Source organism: Staurois parvus, unplaced genomic scaffold (assembly GCF_062004578.1).
Source record: "Staurois parvus isolate SC_StPar_1 unplaced genomic scaffold, SC_StPar_1.0 ptg000394l, whole genome shotgun sequence".
NCBI lineage: Eukaryota > Metazoa > Chordata > Amphibia > Anura > Ranidae > Staurois > Staurois parvus.
In genome coordinates this window covers 7,541,803-7,552,568 of record NW_028318190.1, presented here as the reverse complement: position 1 = coordinate 7,552,568, position 10,766 = coordinate 7,541,803, and positions in this window count along the sequence as shown.

Sequence of the window (10,766 nt, the reverse complement as noted above, 5' to 3'; positions counted from 1 at the left end):
CTGGGTCGACAGCGGGCATCATGTCACCAGGCATGACAGCGGGCACTGGGTCACCAGGCATCAGGTCATTTGGCTCGCCAGCGGGCTCCACGTCATCTGGCAAGGCAGTGGGCACCGAGTCACCAGGCACGACAGTGGGCTCCGAGTCAACTGGCATGACCGCGGGCACTGGGTCAGACATTGGATCGTCTGGCCCGACAGCGGGCATCGGGTCACCAGGCATGACAGCGGGCACTGGGTCATCAGGTATGGGATTGTCTGGCTCGACAGCGGGCATCGGGTCACCAGGTATGACAGCGGGCATCGGGTCACCAGGTATGACAGCGGGCACTGGGTAACCAGGCATCAGGTCATTTGGCTCGCCAGCGGGCACCGCGTCATCTGGCAAGGCAGTGGGCACCGAGTCACCAGGCACGACAGTGGGCACTGGGTCAGACATTGGATCGTCTGGCCCGACAGCGGGCATCGGGTCACCAGGCATGACAGCGGGCACTGGGTCATCAGGCATTGGATCGTCTGGCTCGACAGCGGGCATCGGGTCACCAGGTATGACAGTGGGCTCCGAGTCACCAGGCATGACCACGGGCACTGGGTCAGACATTGGATCGTCTGGCTCGACAGCGGGCATCGGGTCATCAGGCATGACAGCGGGCACTGGGTCATCAGGCATTGGATCATCTGGCTCGACAGCGGGCATCGGGTCACCAGGTATGACCGTGGGCACTGGGTCATCAGGCATTGGATCGTCTGGCTCGACAGCAGGCACTGGGTCATCAGGCGTGATAGGATCATCAGGCTGGGTACAGACATCAGGCTGGGTACAGGCATCAGGCTGGGTACAGGCATCAGGCTGGGTACAGGCATCAGGCTGAAGTGCGGGTGCCGAGGCACCAGGCTGAACCACGGAAGGCAGGTTCTCCGGTTTGGATACTGGCAGGATGGTACTGGTTGGAAAGAATTTCCGCTTTTTTCTGGTTTTAACTACTGGGGCACTGCAAGTAAACGCAGGTCTGCAAACGAATGGAGCAGCTGAGGACAGAGAAGAGCTGGAAGATGGAACAGAGGAGGGAGCAGTTGCTACAGAGGACTTCTTTACAGGGTTAAAGAAAGGATAGGTGCAGCGAGTGGGAGCAGAGGACTGGTATGTGGTAGTTAGAGTATACTGGGCAGTCACTGGGGGTGCTGTCGGGGATGCAGGAAGAGTGCCTTGAGTGGAGGAATGATGTTGTAAGCTGACTGAGGCTGGGTGCAACAAGTCTGACCATGTCTGCAGTATGGGTTGAACGAAGCTCAGTTTACACAAAGCCTGTCTGACCAAAGACTGCACTGCGTTTATACAATCTCTTAGTATCTGTGGTGAACATGCAGAGTAACGCTCCAGAAAGTAATCCACATCATCCTCTAATAACCATACCAGGGACTCTACCTGGTCGGCACTAAATGGCGGCAAAAATTCATCCCTGCATTCGGGGGTACCAGATGAAACCAACTCAGCACAAACCTGAATCAATGGCTGCACCTCAGAGAATTCTGTGCCCTGATCTACTAGAACATGAGCAATCCGTATACATTCTAGCAGTTCATCCCTGGGATACTCCTTCAGAGTCTGATAAGCATATTCTCGGCCTTGGTGTAATGTCAGGGCTCCGGGGTGTGACCAGAGGTATGTGACTGACGCAGGGAAACGCAGGCTTCAGATAAGTTATAAACAATATAATTTATTAAAGACTAACAATACAAACATAAACGCAGTGCAATACTAAAACATAACACAGTGCAAACGAACCAAACCAAACCACCCACAGATAACAGTACATACAATGCAAGCGTCGTCAGGCAGGCCGGGTCAATAACAATCGGGCAGGTAGGTACAGGGGGTCAGGCAGAGAATGGTCGGGGTCACAAGCCAGGGATGAAACAGGAGAAGTCAGCAGAGGTCCGGATCAGGCAGGGTCAGCAACGAATCAGTCGGACAGGGACAGGGATGCAGGAACAAGATACAGGGCCCAGGAAAAACACACACCAAGGCGGAGACTGCAGGTCTGGCCATCCCTTAAATACACCTGCATGATCAACTTCAGGTGTTTGGCTGGCTGCAGGTTGAGTCTCTGATTGCCGGGAGCACCCGCTGGCCAGCCCTGGTACTGCAGCCCACAAGGCAGGTGGGTCCCACCATTACTGGCAAGTCCATTCCTGACAAACCTACTACAGGACAATTTTATGGTACAGTTCATAGAGGCCCCTACTAGGAATGATGCTCTGCTGGACTTGGTAATCTCAAACCATGCAGAGCTTATTACTAATGTCCATATAAAGAACATCTGGCTAGCAGTGACCATAACATGATTTCATTTATTGTTAGCTGTAAACAGCAAGCACAAACGGGAAAAATAAAAATGCTGAATTTCAAGAGAGCTAATTTTCCAAGGCTGAGAGCTGCACTCCAAGCCTTAGACTAGGAGGGAATATTGGCATTGATGAATGGGAGTTCTTCAAAAAGACTGTTTGTGAACACACTGCAAAATATATTCCCATGGGCAACAAGTTTAAAAGGCTAAAAATCAAACCTATGTGGCTTACGGCCAAAGTTAAAAGGCTATATATAATAAGAAAAGAGCTTTTATTAAATATAAAATGAAGGAACGCTATCATCGTTTAATTAATACAAAGAATATAACAGAATATGCAAAAAGAAAATAAAGGCCACAAAAATTGAAAACGAACGACAGATTGCAAAAGATAGCAGGACCAACCCGCAAAAATTCTTCAAATATATTAATAGTAAAAGGTTCGGTCCGAGCATGTAGGCCCTTTATAAAATAATCTAGATTGGGTGACTGGGGATAAAGAGAAGGCAAACTTATTTAATACCTTCTTCAGCTCTGTGTATACAAAGGAGCATAGGGGAGTTCTTGTCCATAATGGGCATGTAATTGACACAGCTCCAGATGATCCACGTTGGCTCACAATTGATATAATCCACAAATATTTAGACAGTATAAAGGTGAATAAAGCACCTTGACTGGATGGCATACACCCACGGGTCCTTAAAGAATTGAGCTCTGTCATTTCAAAGCCATTGTTTCTAATTTTTAGGGATTCTTTAATGACTGGCATAGTACCATTGGATTGGCGTAAGGCCAATGTGGTGCCAATATTTAAAAAGGGGTCAAAATCTTTACCAAGTAATTATAGACCTGTTAGTTTAACTTCTATAATTGGGAAGATATTGAAGAGTTTAGTAAAAGACCACATAAATGAGTTCTTGCTGGAAAAAAAATATTTTAAGCAACAGACAGCATGGATTCATGAAAGACAGAAGTTGTCAAACAAATCTGATTTCTTTTTTATGAGGAGGTGAGCAAGACCTTGGACAGAGGGGTGGTGGTGGACGTGGTATACTTGGATTTTGCAAAAGTGTTTGACACAGTGCCCCACACACGGCTAATGTGTAAGGTAAAGGCACTTGGGGGCTAAGAATATGCATGCATCATACATACTAGGGGGAGTACAACTGGGGAAATCAATGGTGGAGAAGGATCTGGGAGTTCTGGTAGATCATAAGCTTAATAATGGCATGCAATGCCAAGCTGCAGTTTCTAAAGCGAGCAAAATCCTCTCTTGTATTAAAGAGGTATAGACTCCAGAGAGAGAGATATCATAGTACCCCTGTACAGATCATTAGTAATATCTCATCTGGAATATGCAGTTCATTTTTGGGCACCAATTCACAAAAAGAACATTGGGGAACTGGAGAAAGTACAGAGAAGGGCAACAAAACTGATAAGAGGCATGGAGGAGCTCAGCTATGAGGAAAGATTAAAGGAACTAAATTTATTCTCTCTTGAGAAGAGGAGATTAAGGGGGGATATGATCAACCTGTATAAATACATCAGTGGTTCATATAGTGAACTCAGTGTAGAGCTATTCACCTTTAGGTCATCACAGAGGACAAGGGGACACTCTTTACGTCTGGAGGAAAAGAAATTGAATCTCCAAACACGGAAAGGTTTCTTCACAGTGAGAGCTGTGAAAATGTGGAATAGACTCCCTCAAGAGTTGGTTCTGGCAAGCTCAGTGGATTGTTTCAAAAAAGGCCTGGATTGTTTCACAGAATATTACTGAATACTAACATTTGTAGGTAAAGTTGATCCAGGGAATATCCAATTGCCTCTCGGGGGATCAGGAAGGATTTTTTTTCCCAGCAGGAGCAAATTGGATCATGCTTTGCTGGGGTTTTTTTGCCTTCCTCTGGATCAACTGTGGGTATAGGATTATAACTTTTTTTTTTTTCTATGGTTGAACTGGATGGACTTTTTTTCAGCCAGGCTAAGTATGTAACTATGAAAAAGTGCTTAGTGTTGGTGTGGTTTGAGTATTAAGCAAATGTATGCAGGGTAGTATGACATATAAACCATGCTGTTTCAACAGAAAATAACACAAAAAACACAGCCAGTGCGCCATAGCATAACTAACTGGCATAAAACAAACAAATCAAAAAAAGACTTATAAATACAGTATAAAGCCAAAACATGGAGAAGGCCTGAGTAGCCTAGGCCACCCAGGTATCCACAGCCGTAGCTGTAGATGAATAGGGACGACATTGGGAGGGTGAAGATAATGTGGTAACTTCACTTCTCTCCTCTGAAAGACAGGATATTATCTGAAAGAGAATCTTGATGGGTTGTCGGGTTTATCCATGAAGGAATAACCAAATTGTCAGGCAATACGTAACAATAGACGTTAAGTCTTAGGTGGTTTCAGGTAGGTTGCATAACATCATCAGGTAGCAGGAGATAACCAAGGATTATAACTTTTTTTTTATTTTTTTATGGTTGAACTGGATGGACTTTTGTCTTTTTTCAGCCAGACTAACTATGTAACTTATAGCAGTGATCAGTACGCTGGTATGTTGAGGATCAGGATGCTGGTATGGTGGTGATCAAGACACTAGTATGGTGGTGATCAGGACGCTGGTATAGGGTATGGCGGTGATTAGGATGCTGGTATGGGGTATGACGTTGATCAGGGTGCTGGTATGGGGTATGACGTTGATCTGGGAGCTGGTGTGGTGTATGGTGGTGATCAGGGTGCTGGTATGGGGTATGACGTTGATCAGGGTGCTGGTATGGGGTATGACGTTGATCAGGGAGCTGGTGTGGTGTATGGTGGTGATCAGGGTGCTGGTATGGTGGTGATCAGGGCTATGGTATGGTGGTGATCAGAAAATTGGTATGGTGGTGTTTTTGTGTGCACTGAGACAGGTGACAGGGCTGGCTGCATTGTTTATTGTCCTTACACTGGGCCAGTGATCAGGGAAACTGGGGGCAGTGATCAGGGCCACTGGTGTGGTTTGCACTGCAGTCTGAATGTACAAGCAGCCTGACAGGTTGCTGTGCACTCTAAGGCTGCAGGATAACTTCTTCTCACAGTGAGAGCAGAGAAGCAATCTTTGGTTTCACTTTTCTATGTGATTGCTGTGATTGAACAGCACTACTGGAAGTTGGAATCTGCTAGGTTCATTGCACCCTGGGCGAAGGGATGATTTTTGGACTATGGTAACCAGGAGGAAATATGGATATATTGCATTTCTGGAATATTTGACTTAATCAACATTATTAAGGAATGCTTGATAAGGTTTTTAGGGTCAATTTGTTTGCATTGGGTAAATGGTGGTTTTCTACTTGCCTGGAGTCCAGCATTAATTAAGGTTTTCAAATGTGTGGTTACAGAAAGGCATAGGGATAAATGAGGGCGCAAACTAAGTGCAGCAGTATAAAACTTTAACATTTAAAAAGTGGCCACTCACATGACTCACAGATCAAAGAGGTATATAAAGAATCATCCCTTATGAGAACGTGAGATAACACCAGTCCCAAGCCAGCGCTTGTCAGAAACTGGGAATTGCCAATGCCTGAAGGTAAACTGTCAGATCTCTTAGTAACACTGTGGACAGCGGGGAAGGCTGTGCCATGATGCCAAACGCTACAGGAGGAGAAGTGGGTGTGGTAACGTGTTTCCAGGGCTCTGACCCTTTCATCATGCCTTACAAAGATCCATATGTCTGATAAAATGAGTAATCAGAAATCCCTTTGTTGCCCTGTTTTGGGGTGGGGGTTTTGAGAAATGACCCTCCCCAAGCAGGATACTGCACTAAACCTGTAGGTAAATAAGGAATCAGAACATTTGCTAAGTGGAGGAGTGGGTTTGATAGTAAACTTGGCAGTGCCTTCACCCAGAACAGGACCTCTGGGAAGAGAGGGGAGGACTCCCTTCCTGGGAAATTTACCAGAAATCTAGTTGGGAGTAGAGGAACTACTGCAACTAGCATATAACATTACTGTCAGGGCTCCGGGGTGTGACCAGAGGTATGTGACTGACGCAGGGAAACGCAGACTTCAGATATGTTATAAATATAATTTATTAACACTAACAATACAAACATAAACGCAGTGCAATACTAAAACATAACACAGTGCAAACAAACCAAACCAACCACCCACAGATGACAGTACATACAATACAAGCGTCGTCAGGCAGGCCGGGTCAATATCAATCGGGCAGGTAGGTACAGGGGGAGCAAGCGGAGAATGGTCGGCGTCACAAGCCAGGTTCAGCAGGTAGCGGGCAGCGTGGTACAGAGGGTCAGGCAGAGGAGAATGGTCAGACAAGCCAGGGATCAGGAGCAGGAGAATGGTCAGACAAAGCCAGGGATCAGAGCAGGGTCAGCAACGAATCAGACAGGAACAGGAACAGGGAGCAGGAACAGGGAGCAGGAACAGGATACAGGGCCCAGGAGAAACACACACCAAGGCAGAGTCTGCAGGTCTGGCCATCCCTTAAATACACCAGTATAATCAGTTCCAGGTGTTTGACTGGCTGCAAGGTTGAGTCTCTGATTGCTGGGAGCACCCGCTGGCCAGCCCTGGTACTGCAGCTCATAAGGCAGGTGAGTCCCACCATTGCTGGCCAGTCCATTCCTGACAATTACCCATAAGTATATAGATGCACACCAGCATGGAAATACAAGATTTATATAAGAAAAGATGAATATTAGTACATGCTTCCAATATACAAACAGGTATTATCAGCAAAGTGGCCCAACAAAAGTCCTGGTAGGATTGTGCACAACAGTTTAATTATAGTGTGGAGAACACACTCAGAGGTGGTAAGTATTTTTAAGTGAGATTGTGTCAGTCCAAACTGGGTTTTTAAAGGCTTGGCAGCCCAATTTTATTGTGAAAGGCAATAAAGTTCACAAACAGGTTCTTCTGCATCAAAATTGAAAAACTCTAGCCCATCTGGCTACTCTTTTACGGCACTGTTGCTAGTAGCATAGGTTTCCCAAACCATGGGTTCATCAGGCTCACAGGCTCATTGGCCACGGCCATTTGCTGTACAGGCCCACTCCTGGCCTCCAGATAAGGTTCCACCAGCATCCTTGGCTCTCACACTTCTCAGACTCCCTCCATCTTCCTCTGTGGATTGGCTAGTCACCTCAGCTTCTCAGCCTCTCTGGACCTGCATAGCTGTCCTGACTCTCCCAGTCATGTGGGCAAGAAGTCTCGCCAACATAGGGTCTTGTCTACCAAGGTTACCCTTCCTGGCTGGAGCACACCACAATCTCCACACAAAGGCTGTGTCTCTGAATGGCAGTAACTGCCCTGAACTATCCTAAAGCTTTTATAATAAGGAAAGTGTGCACTTGGACACACATTCTGCCAGCCTTAAACAAAACCTAGACACTGGGTTGGGGATTTCTTCCCTCCCAAAACACTTTGAAATCTCCAAACTATGGAGCCCAATCCAGGAATACCAAAATCTAAAGAAAGCTGTAAAAATAGTTTTCTCTGCTATAAATTGATACTCCTGAGTCCTGTACTCCGTCCTATTCCAACCATTTTCACAGTTACAGGACCTCACACTTTCACAATAGTTATTAATAAGGATACCTCCAGATGAATGTTGCAGGAAAGTCCAGTTACAGGGGCTCCTGAAAATAATCATGATGCTGCATCTGTCTCTGTGTCAGAGACCTGAAGATAAGATCAGTGGTGATGGGGAGATCTTGCAACTGTTGTCCAACCAGCCTAGAATACAGCTTCTCACACAGAAACTGTGGTGTGGCACTGGAATTTAGAGTCAGTCTACCTACTCTGCGCTTTTGTCCCTCCCTAGTAGTTTTGTAATCTGACATGCAATCTGACCTCTAACTACCAGCAGTGGCTGTTGGGTGCCTATAAGGAGAAACCTAGAGATAAACATTGTCTGGACTTTGAAACATATCCTTGTGGGAACTGTCCATACTGCACTTTAATTGATAAGACAAAGGTTATTATGTTACCTAATGTCACCTGCCATACCCTTAAACATTTTGCCAATTGTCAGACTAGAGGAGTTGTCTACCTTGTGTCTTGTGAGTGCGGTGCATTCTATATTGGTAAAACAAAGGAGGAATTTTGGCGTCGCATTTACAAACATGTCTATAGCATGCAAATAGGCAATCGATATCTTCCGATTGGAAGATATGCAATATTAGTCCATGATTACAGAGTTCCTCTTGTGAAATTTCTTGCCTTGGACCTCATTCACATCCCTGATTGAGGTGGGGATTGGAACAAAAATCTCCTCCAGTTAGAACAGAAATGGATTTATAGAATGCAGGCTACGACACCCCCTGGTTTGAATGAAGCAGTATCCTTTTGCCCTTTTTTAAAGGGATTTACCTCGGGCAAAACTGACTGAACTTTCTCCCTATGTTATTAATACTCTGCTTCGTGGATGACCAGTGACCCTGGAACTCACTCATATATATACATGTTCATCTGATGTGTGTCCCTTTTGGTATACACAATAATTCATTGATGCAATAATAATTTACTGACGTGTGTCTTTTTCTGTATACACATTTATAATTCATTGCTTGTACTCAGATGCAAATCCAGAGGTTGTGCACTATAAACATCTATTATGCTTTATATTGTGTAACATATCTATTATTTGTATATATTGGTTGTTTTCTTTCGTTTTGGTCTTCATTATTAATAATTTTTTCTTTTTATGTTTTTGTCTTTTTTATCTGTCATATGACTTCCGGGATGGGTTGCCTCCGGGTTTTGCTAGTTGACCATCCTTTTGGGCATCCGGCACGGGATATGAGTGGTTTGTGGGAATCTCCCCCTTTCCCATGGCCCACCATTTGCCCTGGACCATGCAAGGAAATTTTTTTCCCACATGTTCTTCCTGGGATAGTTTCCCATGCCGGCGGCGTCCCACGACTGCCCTTTTACGTTGCTGTCTGCCGTGCATGCGCCTTTCTCTGGGAGGCATTACGCAGGTGCGGACGTGGCGCCTCGACCCCATTTTCACCATGGCGTCTTTGGCTGCTTTAGCTGCCACTCTAGACCTGGGACACAGGTGCACTAATTAATTCCCCAACTACCAAACCACTTAGACATAGCCCTATTTAATGAGCATCCATTTTACATTTGTCTTTTGGTCTTCTGAGTCACAGACTGTGCATCACTCTGATCATTTGGTGAGGTTTACATTTGCTTTTGTGTCTGCTATAAAGTCAGTAGTCATTGGCTGCTTCAGCCACTACTCCAAACCTAGGACACAGGTGCACTAATTCATTCCCCAATTACCAAACCACCAACACATAGCCCTATTTAATGAGCATCCATTTTACATTTGTCTCTTGGTCTTCTGATTCACAGTGCTGTCTGTGCGTGCATTGCTCTGATGATTTGGTGACCATTACATTTGCTTTTATGTGTCAGCTATAAAGCAAGTAGTTGCGACCATGGATAATTACTTTAATGCATATATGGCTTGATCTGATTTCATTCATAGTTTACTATTTTGATATACTGCCTAAATCTCTCCATGGCTGCATGGTCTGACTTGCCTTATCTATAGCCAATTACTTGGATGTAATTTATAGTAATGGTGGCTCACTATCTCTTTTGCCTTTTAGGGATTTGGTGGATTTGTTTCCTACAGCACCTTTTCTTTTTTTTTTTGTACCTCCTTGCAGACTTGGTGAGCAACAATTTTTGTTGTTTGTTTCTTAAAGAGTATATTATTATATATCTCATAATCAGGTGGCTTTTCTTTTCTTCTTTGACCAGCGTTGATGATAATTCTTGTTGCAGTACAATAAATTATTTTTTTTATACCCCATCCACTTGTGATTGGGATATATTTTTCTATTTTTTCCTTCATATGGTATTGTTAATATATAGTTCTTTTTTACACTACCATTGGCTATTACCGCTAATTGTCTGCATAATATTTGGATCTTTTACTTTCTTACGTGCCATTCTGGTCTTTGTTCCATGGGATTTGACATCCTTCCATTCTTTGGAGAAATTAATATCTAAAATGTACCACTACCATACATTAGCCTGCTCAAAATACGGTTAGTTTATTTTTTTGATATATCCTTTATGGACCATTCTTGAATACATATTCTTTTATTAGGTATATCCCTTCGGTCTGATGATTTGGAATTTAATATATTCTGTTTTTCATACTATCATTAGTCCCATTGGGGGGATGTTTTGGTGCCCCTCTGTTAGTCCTTGTTGTCTGGTGACTTACAGCTGACCACTCTTGCCCTCTTGGATGATGCACCAGACTGGAACATGGTGTCCAGCCTCCCATCTTGGAAGTCATCCCCTTTTTTGCTCTGACGTATGTTTTTGTAAGTAAAAAAATGTTTTGGTTATGTGATAAATGTTTTTGATTATTTATTTTTTGGT